General features: G+C 38.9%; 2 pseudogenes; one reads left to right on the forward strand and one right to left on the reverse strand.

Moving 5' to 3' along the window:
• LOC149099704 (uncharacterized) lies at positions 1–3216 on the reverse strand (annotated as a pseudogene).
• Positions 3217–14250: 11034 nt separating this feature from the next.
• LOC149099705 (uncharacterized) lies at positions 14251–16076 on the forward strand (annotated as a pseudogene).
• Positions 16077–19843: the final 3767 nt, after the last annotated feature.

Here is a 19843-nt window from a genome sequence, read left to right on the forward strand (position 1 = left end):
TCAGATGAACATCTTGGGCAGTGAATTCTCTGGTATCCATATTGTGTCACGATGTTTTACAAAAAACTGCACTGTCACAATTTTCTGCCTTGTATTGAATGCAAGAACAAGTGCCTTCCACAAGGAATCTTCATCATCACCTCTTACTAAAATCATATCATTCTGCACAGGATAATAGGGGACAACCACTGTGTCAGGACTGATTGGAAAAATTCTTCTCATGAAATCATTTAGCATATACACTCGCCTTCAGCCGCATTATCTCCATGGGGAAAGAGCATGACTTTCCTGCTTATATTTTTAAGTGTTGAAACTAACTCAATGTCAGTTTCTGCAACAACCTTCATACCATTGTCACTAAATTCCTGATCATCAAATTTCTTTGCTTTGAAAAACAGCTGGCATTTATTAGCAACAGATGCACAGAAAAGCTCCACAACTACTTCTCCACCTTGAGTTATGATAATGATTCCTTTTCTCTGAAAAGTAGGTCATCATAACCATGGATTGGAAACCAAGCACTACGGCAACGTGTGCCAACTTCCTCAACATCTGCAATAGGCACCAAGTGTTCATTAGCAATAGCTTGCCGTACCGTTCCACTTACTGCAAATGGGTTTGCACCCCCAACAAGAATGCCTGTTATATCTGCTCAACAGTGGGCCTGTTCATTAGTAAAATACATTTTCTTGGCCTGTTCGATAGATTTAGCCCACAATTTGTTTGGATCAGTTTTCCCAGGATTTGGCCCTTCTTCTCTAGGATCTTTTCTAAACTTCAGAGCTTTGCGCCGTTCTTCGTTGGAGGCAAAAGTACATTCAATGTTTTTGTGGTTATTTGGCTGACGCACATATCTCTTAACTGCCCTTTCCTTGTTCCAGCATGAGTAATTGTCTTGCCCACTGAAATTCATGGTATCTTCTTTGAAATGAAGAAGATTGTGAACAATCATTGTGCAAGCTGTTGGACCTTTTCTGTCCTCAAGTAAAATGGCATACCTTAATGCCATTTTGTGAAAAGTTTCAGCATCATTTTCTGTCCACCCATGCCTGGCATGGTTCTGCAGAAACTCCACCATTCGAGCAATGCATAACCATTCTTCTTGTTGATCATGTGAAAGAAGCCCATTGAACACAATCTCAGAGGCTGGAAAAGCAAACTTGTTGAAATCATCAGCTTTCCAGTAACCAAGACGTTTCTCTATACCCTTTGGGATGCGTGAAGTTTTGAATTCTGTGGTCCACGGAAAGTTATTTAAACATTCATCTGCTTTGGCCCAGTCAACTGCATTTTCCTCATCTTCTTTCTCATTTAGAATAGCATTCTTAACAATGTTAAGATGAATTGTATGCATCTCATCATAAACCAAGTCTCTATCGTACAAAAAGCCATAAAGGTTATACAGCTTATGTCTCTTTGGAGAGACGTTGTCTAACACTGCTTCTGTCCTCTGCAGCTATCTCATTTAGCAATTCCAAGTTGTCAAGGATACTTCTCTTTTCTGCAGGATGGTGTCCCTGTCTTAGGAAATCCAGGTAATAGTAGTGCCATATTTCTGCATGTGTGATGGAACAAATCCTACCACATACACCTCTTCAGCTTTGCACCTTTCCACTTTTGACATTGTTGCTATAGTTACCTCAATTGCTCCACAGTCACGGAGTGATGAACTAAATGGTTGCCATCTATCCCGATGAGCTGAAAAGAAATAGGGTTTTTAATTTGGGTGACTCCGGGAGGCTTTATCGATCTCATACTCCTTATTTCTAATATTTGCAAACAACAAAACTGGTAACAACTTGTTCAATGTCTTATAGATAATAATAATAATAGTAATAATAACAACAACAATAACAATAATAATGCTTATAATAATAATAATATAATAATAAATGTGTCTAAAAGTAATGTGGTCAGGGGTATCATCCATTATAAATGTATGTTTGCTGTCAGAACACCTCTATGTTATATGTAGGCCATTTTCAAAAATTAAATTATAAAAATGAAAAACGGATTAATATCAAGTGCAGGTGTAAAAACCATCATATGCTATATTCCTTGGATCTCCTTTAGTTGTTTGGATCTTGTATTTGAAAGTATGATAGCATCCTTTACATTCTATTTCACACTCATCAATACTACCAGCGACTCTTGGGGAATTCATGATAACCTCAGGAGATATAACAGTCTTGCAGTCAATTTGTGGGCAACAGACAGGAAGAACCCAATCTTCATCTGGATTCCAAAAGTATGACAACTCTGCAAAACGTTTGCCATCCCAGAACTCCTTTTTAAGACCATGACCATAGCCCATTTTCTTGTCCAGTGGCAACCAGTGATCCTTTTGTTGCCAGCGACAAGTTATTTTCTTGCACATCGAAGGAGAGAAACACCACCTTTTAACCTTGCTTGTGAGGCTTGGGTAGTAATAGGGTATATTTCCTTGTTTTCCACAATGGGGGCAGCACTGTTCTTTATTTTGAAGCAAACCAAACTGACAGGGGTGGCTTGAGTCTAAGCATACCCAGTACAGTTTTGGGGTGCTGTATCCAATAGTCTCAAGCAGGGAACATACTTCGTCCCATTTAGAAGGCCATATTGTATTCACCTCATTGTTGTTTCTTGAGTAAAGATTCTTTCCCCAGTTTAAGAGGTCTTCGAAATGCTGGATAGAGATTGCCATTTGTTCCTTCATTTCAATAGCTCGTAAAATTGCATCAAAAATGAACTTATCAACTTCATTTTCATCGTTTCCATCAGAAACATCATCATTATCAAGCCCAGGGGGATCATTCTCTTCCCAGTCATCCATGCGGCCACTAAGATCACTGTAGCTTGAACTGCCCTTGCTACTTATTGAATCCATTTCATCAACTTCGTTTACAGTGTTTTCAGCAAAGTTGCAAAATTCAGTACGTGTGTCTTCTGAATAGAATCCGCACGCATAAGCTGTGTTGTGCTCACGATTGTCAACGCTTTCGCCTGTACAAGTTTTAATGTTTACTGGCTTTTCCAGCGCTGTCAAAGGGCAATCTTCATCTTAACTTCATTCAAGAACTTGGCTTTCTTCGATCGCTGAATGTGTCTCCATGCTGTTGTCGGATAGACTGGCCCACCAGTGCACACTTCACAAGGACAATGAACATGACCATTTGATTTGGAATTGATTTTCATGGCTTCCTGATTTACTATACAAAAGCAAACGGAAGGACACACTTCTTTTTGCTAGCCATCGTATGCCATTTTTCCCGCGACAAATCAGTCCAAGAGCTAACATCCCCTAGATCAGCAGCTTGTGCATGCACATTCCATACTAATATCAACGCGCATGCTTCAAATTGTCCCGCCATTTTTCGCAGTTTTCAGTGGAATGCGAAGGTTTTACGTGAGTGTGGAAGACAGTGTGGAAAGATTTCGAGAATTTGGAACTTAGAAGGCAGCTTTTTTAAACATAACCCTGCAAAAGTATGTCGACAAGTGTTAATGCCAATGAAAGCACCGACAAAAATAATGCTTTGCCAGAGAATTACAGAAGTAAATAGTTCACAATGCCTGAACATCTCTAGTTCTTTTATATTTGGGATGAGCTTACCAGAAGTTGACAAGTTGTGCAGAAGCTTATTTTTTCCAGTTCTTTGTACTTAGAATGGAGTTGCTCTCACTTAGTTCAGTGGATGGCAGATAATTCTGAGCCAAGAGGTTCATTTAAAAAGGAAGAAATTTCGCTTTTCAAAGGTATGTGCCCTCGCAATAAAAGATAACTTTTTGTGAAGAGTTTACACTGAAATTAAGTTATATTAAGCCTTAATTGCATATGTCAACTGAATTTCATTCTTTGACAGGAGCCAAAATTTCTGGGAAAGCATTACCGATGATGGACCGCCAAGTGTTAAGAGATATCAGCATAACGAGTGTGGGAAGGCAGTTGGAAATTCTCCAAGCAATTCAGGAAGTAGTTCAACCTGCAGATAAGCCTAGATCTCTGATAATATTGAGTAATGACTGTGAGGTTTGTTCAGTGTTTCGAAATATGCTATTTAACACATGAATCCAACAGGAAATTCGTGAAGTTCATTGCATTTTCTTCAAATGCCTAAAAGTGACCATCTTTAATTTTGTACTACTTAAGTTTGGAATTCCCTTTTAGTATGAAACTATCGGATAAAGTATGGCAGACCTGTGACTATTTTACTTCAAGATGAGGCTACACTCAGTATATTAAATATTTGTGCCTGCTACACTAAAAGAAACCAAGAAGACCAGTGATGCACTGCTCAGCTAATTAGGTATCTCCATGTTCATGTCTTCTTTTAGGCCAGATTTTAATAAGCGGTCAAATATTTTTTCTTTCTTAAATGATGTCAGAGAATAAAGAAACATGTTAAAACAGGAAGTTCAACTCACTGGAAAAAGAAAGTAAAGAAAATAGACCAAACGAATTGGTCAGAGGCCAACAAGAACTTGTATCGTATGAAGTAAGTGGGGAGATAATACTTGACAACATAATAATACCATCCTAATAAGATTTACTTTTACATACGGCAAAGCTAGAAAATGATTAAATTTTGAATGACATTTTTATAATAGGCTTGCTGTTGTACGAAGGGAGGCAGCAAAGATATGGCCAGGCAACGAGAAAGTTTACTTCAAGCAAAATCAGTAACCCTTTAAAATTGGAGGAACTCACATCAAAATTGACAGAAACCTGCACAATGTCTTACATTGGTTTTGGACGAGGTAAATTTTGTAGCTGTATTCAATTGTGCTAGTAATGGAAGTAATGGGACTTGTGGTGGTAAAGTACATGAATAAATTTCTCTCGACACTACATACAACAGATGTAAGACGATGGAACTTGCTCTCTTTTGGAACTTCTAATCTTACAATTCTCTAGGTTTGAACTTTATATTTGCTAGTATTAAGACTTCCTGAAGATTTTTCCTTTCTTTTTTTTCCAGAAGCCATTCGTTCCCACATTATACAATGGGGGAATGAAAAAAACGCAGACTAGCAGATGGATATGACTTTGAGGTGTAGTGTATGCTTAAATGATACCTTATTCATATGATATGGTTGTTATGCCTGTGTACAGGCTTTAAAGGGAGGACCTTGAAGGCAAAAATATACATATACATACACATATATATACCTGATGTTTTGAAAACCAGGTCCAAACAGCCCAATAACAGCTGGTGCCTAATAGAGTCATGTAAGCAGTGCTTACCAAGTTCCGCACTCCACACTTCATCTGGTGCAAAAAGGAAATGACACTAGAATCTCTGGGCCACCTGTGGATGAATTCAGGCTTAACTGTCATCATATCAGATAAAAGCTCTTTGCAAGCATAACTTAATGACAGCAAACTAAAGTGCGTTGAAATCTCCCCCTGCCCCAGGGGTCAGGTACCACTCCGCACATATTAGTACAAATTGATATATCAAAAAAATGTTGAAAAAAATATCGAGTGTTTAGAGTTCGAGAGCGATCGTCGTCACTATAAATTTTTCTGGAATAACAGAGATGAGAAACTTTTATTAATTTACCTTGTTAAAGTGAACTCTCAACTAAGTAAAACATATTACGGAATTTCGTTCCCTTGAGTAAGTTGCACTACAACAGTATTTACTTATTAAAATTACGTAAATCGATACAGCAGGAAATCACCCAGACCACATGACTGAATAAAAACAATCTCGCTTCAGAACCTCTCAAAAGTTAAAGACGGCAAATAAATAGCATAATGGGTGCCATTCTGGATATGAATATTTCATGACAGACTTATGGATGAATACTTACCACTATAAACGTTTTTGTAGACTTCTGACCTCTCTCCATCTTTTGCTTACTGCTTACTTGTACATTCGGCTATTCTGCGAAAAACTTGTTTTGTTCTTACTATTGAGCCTCTCAAGAGGTTCCTGTTTGGTGTTTTCTGGGAGATGGAATGATAAAACTAAAAAATCTGAACAAATTTATCTCTGGCCCACCCTGGACCCAAAAAACAACAAACTGGTCTGTATCAAAAATGAATGCGTTCCCAGAGAGACTGCATAGCAACGAAAAAGAGTTTCTCTTGGAGTTACTACACCCTGACCAAATGGAACACGAACCCCGTGTTAACCACAGATTCCCGTGCTTTTGAATAAATTTAAGGCCCATGTGAAGTTTCTGTGGGAAAATATTCATTGGCACTTGTATGTAGCCTATCTTGCCATCAAGGAGCAGAGATGTCCTTCGTAAACGTCCGCAGGGTAATGCTTAAGCACAAAAGAGGGGCTAGATGTCCACTTCTAGTTAAATTTTTGTCTTCTTGTGTGGAGCAAAGCCCAGGTAACTTTGTGTCCATGGCCGAGATTTTCGAGGCCTACGAAAGCGCGGTTAGAGTGTGGACAGACAACAACAGTGTTAGTGGCCAAACAAAGTTTTTAATGAAGAGAAACAGTTTTAACAGAGTAAGTATTTTGCAGCGATCATTGCTTTAAAATTTGCTTCGTTCATAGGTCTGTGATTCTATGTTTCAAACAAGAGTGAAGAGAATGAAATAGATATTTTTTTGAACGAATGAATGAATGAATCACGTCAAAGATCAGAATATTTAGCTATAGAAAGAAACTAATTGGGGACACTATTTGGACATTTAACGCGTTTTTTTTTACAGCAACCGAAAAACGCCATTTCGACACACAGTCAACTTAATGGATGGCAAGCGAGGACAGAGATGAGCAACCACGTTCACGGATACCAAGGACTTAAACTCCGCCGCGCTCGTCGGACTCGCCCAGGATATGAATTTGGTGGGCGTTACACCCAACAATGGGTTCAAAATTACATAGCCGCAAATCCTCCACTATTACCCCTGATAGAGGTGAGTTTTATTTTACCAACCAAAGCAAAAGATTTTTCAAGGTTTTTTTTTTTTAACAGCGATAACTATTTACTACATGTACCATACAAACCAAGGAGGCAATACCATATATAATTTACTTGCGAATGATATGAGATCACTTTTCCAACATAATCCGAAGTATTCCGAAGATGAGTAACAACCACTGGAAGGCTTCTGAATATCACGGGAGGCCATCTGATTTTTTTTCAACAAAGATTGGCCAAGTTTGCCTGAATGCAACCGAAAATTTAGAATATTTCCCAAGGTTACAGAGAAACATCCAAAGAATATCAAAAGTCACGAAAGCTATTCCGAAGATTTCTAAACGAAGCTAAGGCTGTATGCGAAGTTTCCCGAGTCAAACAAGGTTTTTTTAATGTTTTTACTAACATGTTTTGTCATCTTCCTGAATATTTATCCCATTCTTTCATTTTACAGATCCATGTTTCCAGTGACCCTAGAGGGGCAGGTCGCTGTGCGTTTGCAAACCGCGACATCGAAAGGGGCGAAATAGTGGTAGAATATCAAGGGGAGCATGTTTCATTGGTAGAAGTGGCCATGCGCGAGGAGAAATACGCCAGGGAGGGCAAAATTTGCACCCTGAGGGTCATTGAAAGTGGAGGCCACCAAATTGCGTAAGTACCTTGTTTGATGTAAGATCTTCAAAAGGCGGTTCATTAACAGAGCTATCTCAACAACCATTGCGACCCTTAGTATAATTAATGGTAACTTGACAAATGAAACGAGTTTGATCAATTTGTCTATATGAGTCAAGACTAATTAAACCTATAGCCACAGCTGAAATACAAGTATACACGATTTAATAATGCGCATTATTTGTTTTATATTTTGTTTTTAGGATCGATCCCTACCAAGGAAATGAAGAAACCGGGCCGACTTGGGGGCACTGATCAACCACTCTCGAAACCACGCAAATTTGAGACCCTTTGTAGCGTTAAAAAATTCAGGAAGACCAAGAGTGTTTCTGGTTGCCTTGCATGATATTCCCGAAACCGTAGAGTTCCTATGGAACTACAACGATACGGATTGGGAATGTCATGCAGACAGTCAAACTATTCCCTCTCAAGCCCTTTAAGGCCTGGATCAAGAATTTAATGGGAAACAGCAGAACCCGAGTAGTCAGGTGGGTTATGGTTATCCTGAATTGTTTTACTAAGCTGACATGTATATTTTCTTCTGCTAGAAACTAAATTGGAGTCCTTTCTTACATGTCGGTGAAATCGAATTGGCATAGACTTCCACTCTTGTTGGTCAATAACGCAGGTTTTTTTAAATTATCTACCTTTGTTATGTTTAGAATGGAGTGTACTTGATTTCGTATTAAAGAGTGGTGTAGGTTTTTGGGGGAAATTAGTGACCTTCGACCATCTCGAAACGAGGGATACGCTAATTCCAAACGTTACAGGACCGAAATGGTTGACCTGCTTCTTTGTCAACCACCACCAATTCCTCAAATGTTGGGTACACTTGAAAATGTTGATGAGGTTAAGTAGGCAGAACTGCTATATTTTGTTCCACTGACATTTTCATGAATCAACTATTTGCTATGATCCAGACCTTAATGTGCTTGAACTCTAATTAACAATTACATTATGAGCTCGAGATTTCTACGAGTTGATAGTTGATGAGGCCGTAGGCCAAATCAAATATCACCTCTTAGTATAAATCTACTAGCGTTCTATCATGAATACCATTCTCTGATTGGCTACGCTTCTCACTAGCTACTTTGTGATCGATAGATGAGTGGCGTAGCAGTGTGCCCTTGTCAACAAATTGACGGCCACTTCTTTCGAAGTGTCTGCGAGGAGGATTTCGATAAGAGATTTTTTGAAATTTCGAGCTCGTAATCTGATTGTTAAATAGAAATTGATGGCAAGTAATTTAATTATTTTAGTAGAATTCTAACTGAAATTTCTTTCAAGTAACAGTTCTAATTATTTCTGGTCTTAGTGTTAAACTTCACGCTTTAGGGAATTCGCATGGACTGAATTAATTGTCAGTTTGACATTTGCAGTTGTGTACGCATGCTTATCAGTATCTTTCAAACATTTCGACCTTTTTTAATTCAAGAAACCGCATGTAAATGCCCTCCTTTTAGTCTTCTCAGGAATTTTGTTTATCCGTTTGTTTCTGAGTGCTCTTTGAAAACTTCGTAGAATCAAGGAAACGTTGCAATGTTGTTGACCACACCAAGCTACTGCACACTAATGCATGATAGTGTGCAGTGGCTCAGCCAATCAGATTACAGCATTTTCATTAGTATAGTAGTAGAATTCTACTAAAGAATCTTAGGGTATGACTTGAACCAGAGTATTGGACTAATTTGTGACCCTTCTCTACACCGTAATTTATAGGCCTGGTTCATGCCTTAATTTTCGTGAGTAAAAATTGTCCCCACCCCCTTCAAACAAAGTGTAACTTTATACACATTTATATGGAAACGTTTCATTGCATCTAACTAATTAGCAAGTGTGCAAATGCATTTTCCGGATTCTGATGTAATGCCTCTCATCCTGAACTGCATCCCTTTCAATTTCTTACGAATTATTTAAATACTTAGCCACCTACTAATAGCAAAAACGAAGTTACTGTTATATAGTTGTATACTGTTATATATACTGTTTCATATAGATAATGGTGAACAGAGCGTTGTCAGGAAAAGAGTTAAACTAATTAGTAGATATTTTTTATTAAAATACACCTGATAATAAACCTTGCATTTGGCTTGACTGATTTTTTTCTGACTGATCATGGCCTGCAGTGGGCCAGCTAAAACCACTAACCCCACATGAGTTATTCGTGAGCAAGAGTTATGTTTCTCTTGTCTCAAACTTTTGACACAGAGGCAATCTCGTTCCCAAAGTCTTTGTTCCCCTCGACCAGCGGTCAGAAAACAAGAGCTCTGGAAGTAACCATTTTGAAATAACCGAATTCTGCCCATCCTTTTTTACTGTGCAGTCTGCATCCATGGCGCAGGCCTGAAATGGTTGCTCCCAGAGCTCTTATTTTCCGATCGCTGGTCAAGGGGATGACCAAGACTCTGGGAACGAGATTGACACAGAGGCTAAATACCTATCATTGTTACTTATTTCGTCGGGTCCTATTTACTTGAAAGTGGAATCGAGTGGGTAAATTTCGCGAGTCTGAAATATTATCCATTTGTTATAAAAAAAGTCGTCATTGTAGCTAACTAGATATTTTAGAAAATTTCAACAAATGGCAATCCGTATTAGCAAACAGGTACTCAGAATCGTAGGCAATCGCGAAAACTGCTCAAATTTAACCCAACGAAAGGAGGAAACAGTACTGAAGGTGTCAACATTATAGATAAATGATAAATCCTTCTAAAAAAATGGAATTCAATTGGAAATCATCTTCAATAACCAATAACCAAAAACGCAATTTTTTACCCGCCATTACCATGGAAGCGTTTGTCACTTTAACTGTGATATGCAATCCAATTGTGTTTGGTTTCGCTGGTAGTGTGGTAAAAGTTGAATTTAAAACTCACGATTTGGAATGATACTACTTTTCTTTGGATCTGAATTTCTAAGTTAGCACCCTACGGACATTATACGACCAAGAAAATTACTTCATTGTGATTGGCTAAGAGCAGGCTAATTTGTCGTTAATTCTTAATTTGCACTGCAGTACAAATCAACGCGTGGGCGTTCGCAATTTTCTCAGTCATATAATAAATAAGTAATTGTATGAGAGCTTGAGCAATTAAGGACTTACACTACTCCTGATATTGGAAAATTCTTTCAAATTGCACTCGCCTAAAGGCTTGTGCAATTTTGAGAGTTTTCAAATATAAGGAGTAGTGTAAATTTTATGAATGCACTCGCATTCATACGATTACCTATACTAACACTAACTTCATTCTTCTGGGGTAAATGTTTCAGTCGTCATTGTCTTCCATGTCTTGATCAGAGCTTGCTGGTAATGAGGCGTAGAAACGTTTTGCAGTTTCAGATAAATATTTCTGAGCTAGCTTTATACAGTCTTGCTTAACATCATCACGAATGGGTTTCTTTTCTAGTCTCACTGGAACCAAATGTTCAGCCGTATTCAATTCCACGCCTTGCTTTTTCTTCAGAAACGAGACAATTCTCGGCTTTTCTTTTGTATCCATTGTAAACCTTATAAGTGGGGTTTCCGGGTGCTAGCTTAGTTGTAAGTTCTCATCCTGATCGGTTATTTCTCCAGAACCAAAATTGATAAATGTGATCTTCCTTACTTGGAATTTCTCGCATTCAATGTCCTCGCTTCTAGCAACGCACTTCATTCTTAGAAAGCTTTTATAGTTCATAATCCAATCCAAATTCACCCAGTAACTTTTAACGTTATTTAAGCGGCTGTTTCGTAGTGTCGTTTCCCACTCCTGTGGAGTTTCAATTTTTTCTTTGGTGTTAAAGAATTGCTGAATACAGCCAAATGAGTGTCCCTCCAGTGGGAATTTAACCCTAGATATGCCGTACTTTCGCAGGGGGTATACCAATTTTGCCACAACAAATTAGGCTATGTGGTATGCAGGCAGGAAAAATGTTATAACTCTGCAACCAGCCAGCCAATTTTAACAAACAAGGTATCATTTTAATTGTCAACAAATTTCCTTTCTGTTTATGAAATAAATTATAAACAAACAGACAGTTTCCATGGTAACCTGGTTGCCATAGCAACAACAAATACGTTTGTATAAGAAAAACAAAAAGTTGTGCCTCTATTGTGAGCTACAAGAGTTGAGGCTACAAAACTAAACAATGCATCATCTATAAGTTCTTCAAATGGGAAAGGTTGAAAACACTTGAAATATGGAAAAATTACAATATAGTAAAAAAACGTTTTTTTTATCATGTGAACAATGACAGGAGAAATATGCAAATTAGCTGCATCCATAGAATGTCTATCTTTTGATCCTGAATATCAACATGGTTTGTACACCAAACATTTTCTAACTGCAGCTTGAACTGGAAAGTTTTAAATAAAGTTCACTACATGATGCTAACCCTCTTTTTCCAAATACAGCTGAGAGGACTAGGCATTGAAGTGGCTCATGGCATGCACCGGTCGAGGGGACTACACTATCACTTTGACAAATAACAGTGAAAAGTAGTTCATTATGACAGCCCATTAAAAATTGAATTTCAAAAGTAGTTGTCTGTTTATTTTCTCTTTTTTGTAGCATGGTCCAGCTGATCAAAACATTTCAGGTGAACCCCAATGCCACAACCTTCACACTGAGTACGGCTTCTTTTTCTTCCACCAGGGGTTGAGCGGTCAGAGCAAACAATGCAGTCCTTCTCTTTTTTCCAGGGAGGAGGACAGCTCTATGAACAAGGTTTGCTTGTCTCACTGGGATTGGGATAGCCACTGGTTGATCTTCAGGTGTAGCACACAACTCCTCCACCAAATTACACATAAATCTGAAACGTGTGAGCTTCCGTCGGGCAGAGGTGTTTTGCTCATACAATATGTATGAACAAAATGCCATTCTGTCGATGATGGAAAAGAAGCACTTTTTCCAAAATTTATGAAATGGCCGTTCTCCAGCAACATGATCGACCATTTGATCTAGGAGATCTACTCCTCCCATGTTCTGACTGTAAAGGGAGACTGTTTTTGGCAACTCCTTGATCTGGCCATTGCGACGGGTGTGGTTGATCATGTGAGCACCACTCCCTGTCGTTAGCATAAGACAGGGGTTCTTCTGTGACTTCTTTTCTTTCCATGATAATGCAAGCAAGGGGCCTTTTCTCGCATAAAAACATTCTCCCACTTTGGGTCTGGCTGACTTCAACATCACAGGGACACCTTTTCTGTTAGACCTCAGTGTGCCTGTTAGAAGAGTCTTCTGAGTGTACAGAAATTCAGCCAGAGTAGGGCTTGTATAGAAGTTGTCTACGTATAGATGACAACCTTTGTTGAGCAAACTGGCTTCTAACATCAGCTCTCTCACAACATCATAAGAATGGCCAAATTGAGAGGCAGGCTGACTGCGTTTCTTTCCACAGTAGACCATTGTATGCAGGGGATAACCCAAAGAGGATTCGGTTACAGCATACAGTTTCACTCCCCACTTATGGTGGTGCTTATTTGGTATGTACTGTATTAGTTCAGTTCTGTTTTTCAATCCTATCAGACTTTCATCAATAGAGATCAATTGCTTTGGAATATAGTGTTTCTTGCATGCACAGTTTAGAGCATCAAGAACTAACCTGAACTTGTGTAATGGGTCGTAAAGTGCATTGTCCTTCTTTGCTTCTGGTCGTGTATTGTCAAAACAATGGAGGTACTTTGAGATCAATTGAAAATTATTTCTGGACATAACATTGCCAAAATAAGGTGTAGAAAGGCAGGAAAACTTAGTGTTCCAATACATTGTTGTGTCCTTCTTCTTTACAAGCCCCATGAGCAGTGTTAAACCCAGATACTTCTTCAAAGCAGAAACACCGAAATTGCAAGTGTCCCAGCCTGACTCCCTGCTTCTCCTTCGCTGATCTTGTTCACCTCTCATTTGTTGTTCTGCATATCGGCGTGTTTCTGCAACAATCTTGTTCAGAATTTCTTGTGTAAGGAACAAGCAGAAATAGATCAATGGACTTGATTCTGGAGGGGGCATATTTTCCACTCCGGGATCACGAACAACAAAGTTGATTTCGCCAGGATCATCCTCCGGTGGATAAACACGTGTCCAAAGTGCAGCTCTTTCAGGGCTATTATTCAACTCGTCATCACTACTTTCTTCGGATTCTGAACTATTGCTGCTTTCTTCCAAGTAAATTTCATCGCTGTCAGACGTTTCACAACCTTGTTCATACTCTGAGTCTGTCTGAGTCTTCTGAAGAAATCACTGGTGAACCCTCGCGGGTCGCCATGTTGTTTTCACGCACGCTTCGAAACCTCCGGAAAAATGTCGGAAAACAGGTGATCGTTGTCACGACTGCCCTCGAGCAATGGCCGACAAAACGAAAATATATTCTTTTCCTTTATTGGTCATTATAAGACAATATTTTAATAGTTGACCAATCACAGCTGCGTTTAGAACAAAAGGCCGATTAGATCGGCCGCGGCAAATCTAGGTGTTTATCGATGGGCCGATTAAATCGGCCCACGGCATATCTAGGGTTAAGGTCCACTCTTAGAAACTCTCCCTTTCTAACAATATGGTCTAGATAAAAAAATAAGTAGGATTCTTTAAACTGAGCCGGCGAGTTACCTGCCCACAGTATAAGCTGATGGAATTTACCGTATTTTTCCTGAAGGCTTTTCAGAAGATAGTTCAGCAGAGATATTACCTCATTTGGACCGCTTCCTCCAATAGATTCATCATAGAAGAAACAATGAATGATGTCCTCATTGGCACAATAGATCCCGAAAAGGTTAGTTAACTTTTGGTGTCCATAAGCACCTATGGTAATCAATTTCGAGAGTTAACACCCTCGGTAACATATTTCAGGCAGGATTTATTATTTATCTTGTTGACTTGTTCAGTTGGCCTTGCACGACAATTCGCATGCTACGCAAAATGCATAACTGAAAGAGCCCGCATGCGATGTTGCGCACGTAATAACTTCGAGCATAAACTTTAGTAGCTTTTGTCGACGGTAAGTCCGCTCGGTCGGATATAGAGATCAGCTCAACCATATACCCGACTTGTGTGCTTAGAGGACAAAGGGCAAAGCTATTTAGCAATGCTGGTTACGCTGCAAAATTGCAGAAAAATGCTTTGAAATCTTACTTTCATGTACTTTTGCATCAGACCAAATAAAGGAAGAGAGCAACAAAATTTTCTTTTTGATTTCTTTGGAACAACTTTGAGAAACACTTATAGAAATTGCGGGAAACTTTTTGGGAAATCTTGAGCAACTTGTGGAAAGCCCTAGCTACACTATACAAAACGCATAACTGTAAGAACATGCACGCGACAGTGCGCGCGTAATAACTTCGGGCGTGAACGTAACTTCAGTAGCTTTTGTCAACGTAAAGTCCGTTCGGTCGGGTATAGAGATTAGCTCAATCATATACCTGACTTGTGTGCTTAGACAGACCTTAGAGTACCTATAGATTGATTTTTAACGTGTTGCATCCTACTCATCAAGTAAATGTAGAGTGCAGAGGCACAGATGATATTGATTTCCACCTACTTGTGTACAAATTTGATGCGGCAAAACCATGGCAACATATTAAGGAAGGTCATCCCGTTGCAAGTTCAGTGGAAAGAGGGAGAAGAAAATCGAACTCTAACAAGTTAAAAAGGGTCTACCTGCCAAAGAAAAAAGCGTGGACAAGACGTAAAAATGGAGCTTTTAAAGACTTGTACCAGTTGGAATTCACATGCTGCGACAGTGGTTGTCTCTTAAAAGAAGGCTTGTACAATATTAGAAGCATTGCACAACAGCAAAGAAACTTGCTATACCAGAACTGTTATAATGAACTACCTTTTGTCAAAGCTCATGGAATTGAAACTGACAGTCAGTGGCATGCGGAAAATTTCGTATCATGTACAATCGCTCAGAAAAGTTTGCAAGACTGCGTTCCGGAAAGTATACGGCATTTCTAAGAGCAAAATTGAAGTTTTGCTTAAAAAGATCGACCAAGACGGGTTGTTCATAGAACCAGACAAAAGGGGAAAGAAGACTCCTCGGAAACTTCTACCCGAAGCGAGAGATGCTGTCATGGACTTCATATTATCTTACGAGGCTACAGAATCACACTATCGGAGAGCAAGAAGTGGGTGCAAGAAATATTTTGATTCTAACATTTCGATGCGCCAAATGTGGTCTGAATTCGTCTGTGAACACCCTAATTTAACAACAACCAGCTTAAAAAACAAAAATAGTGGACCTGTAATTAGTTTTTCAACTTTTAGAAATATATTTAACAGGGAACTGACAGACGTTCTAAGTTTTAGAAAGTCTAGGGTTGATACTTGTCAAGAGTGTGACAAATGTAAGAACAGGCTTGACAACCTACGATCGTTGAAAAATCAATCTAGCAAGCAAGACAACGAAATTCGTGACCTGATAACTCGTCGGAGCCTACACCTTTGAGAAAGTGAGGTCAGATTTGCGTCCTTGAGATATGATGTCACAGTTCTAGCTGAAAAAGTGTATTGAATGTAGTGAGATAGCTCGGATGAGGAGTTTATCAGAGCTCACAAAATAAACAGGAACAAAAAAATGTAGATTGTTGTATTGTTCAGTTTTTTCCCAAAAATAACCAGAAACTGAAAATGTTTGAAATTTATTACAAAACCGATCGGATCTCGGTGAAAAATGGGTAAGGGCTCTTTTTGACTGGATATGTTGTATATGAGCACACTGACAAGACTCAACATCTGAGACGTTGTCAGATGTGATACTGTCAAACAAACCACAACTCTTTAAACAATGTGTGGCCATAAATTTACTTTGACTTTTATCCAGAATGCCCCGGGGGGTAATGGCCGGACGTCCATAAATTACTTACAAGTAATTAGTCAACAAGAATTGCAAGCTTGGTTAAGAGGGGATTTATTACGCAACTGAAAATGTTCAGAAAAATGCCACGATCACAAACTGGGGAGACATTGCAAACTTCAAACGTGCAATTCTGACCGGAAGCCGACTAGTCGCATACGCGCGCCTGATGTTAAACAAAACAGAAGGGAAAGAGAGTTGGAAACAAAATAAAAGGAGTGTCTCGTGTGATCAAAGCAAGTTCTTTCAGAAATGCTATTAACACTAACAAAAATCTTTAACAGTGATCGTGCAGGATCATCCTGGACACTGCCCGGTCCAATATTTCAAGAATATTGTGCCAGCAATGAAGCAATCTGATTGACTGATTTGACTTCCTAGCCCTCTAAATTAACTTGGGGGTGAAATATAAACTAACCATGTAGCGCTTTCTCTTGGTATACATTGGAATATCCCACTTGTATTCACTTGGTATATATACCAAGAAAATACAAGCGACAATAGAGAAAGCGCTGCATAAGTGTTGCGTGGGAAAGGATACCCCTTATTCCCTCCCCATTTACACCTGGTATGCAGGATATGAATGAACGAATGAATGAATGCTTTATTTAACGTGGATATACGCTTAGCTTGAGAGCTAGTTTACAGGTGTTCAATCTAATAACTAATGAGAACCTAACAACTAAACAACGATAATATCACAATTCATCAGGTGAAAATCAAATTAAATACTGATTAAAACTATTCAAAACTATTATTACAATATTACCGCCGCAGTCAGCGTTGATCCTAGCAGTATGCAGGACACCTATCATATATGAACGTAGTTAAATGACTTTGCTCTCCATGAGTTCTCATAGTTCAGTGGATAGAGCGCCCGCCCAGTGTTCAGGAGGTCATGGGTTCGATTCCTGTCCAGGACTCAGAATTTTTCTTTGTCCCACGCTCGTGTCATGTTGATTAATTCACCTTCACAATATCAACTTGTTATTACGCTTAACAAATGAACTTAGAATGATTTTCTTTCTAGAACTCTTTCTTGTAATTAAAATAATCAAAGAAAGAACGACAGCTTGAAAAGACATAGCAGTAACACCCGGGGGGAGGGGGGTACTTTAGGAACTTCTGAACTCCAGGTAAATTGCTTCTAATTGGCATTTTCAAATAACGAAATTTCTAAAGTGATGCCTTTCAAAATATTAAAGTTAAAAGTGGTCCATTGTGTTTTTCTTTTTTCAGCCAAATGCTCTAAGATAGCCATCTATGGTTTGTTGGAAACTAATTATGTATACCAGGAAGACCTGAGCTGAATATAAAACCATTGAAAGATTCTCAAGTAGCTGTTTTGCGATGGGCAAAGCAATCAAATTTTCAGAAAATTCAGCACAACCAGAAGTACATTTTGAGCTCAATCGGGGCGAAATTGTTTTTTGCAAATCTCTTCCAAAAAGGCTGCATGGTCAGTTTGTTTTCTAGCTAGGGCCAATCTATGGACAAAAAATGAGCAAAATCGATTTTTCGACTTATGCTGTCGTTTAGTCCATATTTAAGGACAGTGGCTCTTAAGTCCCTGGAAGATGAAATTGAAAATAAGCTACAAGAAGTTAAAAAGTCACTGAAAAGCAACTGGTGATGTTCTGCACTATCTCTATACCCAAAACATAGGTTTTGACACAAACATTTTGCTTGGTTTGAGGTAAATTGTCATCAAACAGTCCTCAAAATTTCTAAGAAGGGTCTTTGAAAGACCTTGAAAAATCCTTGAATTTTTTGCCTGAAAATCTGTATGAACCCTGTGTTATGCTCTATGCAAATGTTATTCTTGCTGAATGTTCATCTTGCAAAATGACTCAACTGCTTTGTTCCCACCCACCGCAAGGCACTTGAAGCTTGGAGATAAAGCAGAAAAAAGTGGAAGCTGTCCTTCTATATAAACATTTTAAACCTGTTTCTAAACATCTTGGAAGTTTTCTGACTTTCTTGACTTGGCAAAGGAAAGTCTACAAATCCACGAAGTAAGGGAGAAAATAGTACTGAACAGACATTCGATATCTGTCCTTGCAAAAAAACCTGTATTAGTTCAGTTATTTACATGATCTATAGCATCATAATACGCTTGCTCTTTTCCCAAACTGTTTGAGTTGAACATGTTATCGTTAATATAAGTGAGAAATGCAAACTTCTGCAAATGACACTGATATCCACCTTGTTTTTTATAGTAAAGGGGGAAAATCTCAACAGAGATTCAGTAAGGGTCATTTGCATAAACCTGTCTTAGTAGTGTATGATTTACTTCATGTTTCCTCTTTGAGCTTGGTTCGTTCATTAGTGTACGTGAAATTTACAATTTAGTCTACAAACACTATCTTAAGATGCTCGTTCTCCCCCCTCCCCAGTTCATTGATTTCAATTTGTTAGTGTTGGTATAAATAATTGCAAATAAATGGACTTGACTGAGCTTAAAGTGCTGCGGTAAATGCTGCTATTTGCACCAGTTCACCAGTCCCTTACTAAGTGAGTATAAATAAGAGCTCCACATCTCATTTCAGCTCAGTTTGCATAAGAATCCTTTGCTTTGTAACCTCATGTGTCATACCCTATACCGGATGGTCAACTTCTCATCTATGCTGCTTGCATGGTTCGACTCCTTCAATTGAACTAACTGCATGCAGCAGTTTATGGAGATCCAAATCCGGCACCCTTACTGGTGCAACTAAACTTTTCGTTGTGATTTATTGGTATCTCATTTTTAAGCCAGCTTGTAGTGGACAAGGACAAGGGAGGCACGGTGGCCTCGTGGTTAATGTACTTGTTTCCTGATCGAGTGGTCTGGGTTAGAGCCCTGCCAGGGACATTGTGTTGTGTTCTTACCCAAAACACTTTACTCTTACAGTACTTCTCTCCACCCAATTGCATAAATGGGTACCAGCAAACTTAATGGTGGGGGTAACCCTGCAATGGACTAGCATCCCATCCAGGGGGGAGTAGAAATACTCCTAGTTGCTTCATGCTACAGAAACCGGAGTAAGCTCTGGCCTGCTGGGCCACTTGGCTCGTATGCAAAATTTTCCTTGTGGTGGAAAAGCAAGATGCAACATAATTCTAGATGAATTTCAAACATATTACAGTGAGTTTGAGAAAACAAAAGCCCTCTGAGAGGACATATGGTTACTGGATAGTGAATAACCACAATGGTACACGTTTTAGTTTTATTGCAAAATATTTATTTTTAAAGGCAAAATACTTGACACATGTTCAATGTGAGGATGGGAAGGCCAGGATGGGAATGGCACTGGACATGGGAAACTTTCGCTAGTCCTGTTGTGTCGCCAAAGCCAAAATGTTTTTTCGTATAGGACAGCCATGTCAATTACTCAAGCTACATGAAAGCTTTTCACAAAACCAATGACATCCTGTGGAGCTGGTAGAACTCTTATCCTATTAAGCTTAAATGATGGTAAACAGGCGACACTGA

Source organism: Orbicella faveolata, unplaced genomic scaffold (genome assembly GCF_042242905.1).
Source record: "Orbicella faveolata isolate gen_17 unplaced genomic scaffold, um_ofav_v1 contig_46, whole genome shotgun sequence".
NCBI classification, from domain to species: domain Eukaryota; kingdom Metazoa; phylum Cnidaria; class Anthozoa; order Scleractinia; family Merulinidae; genus Orbicella; species Orbicella faveolata.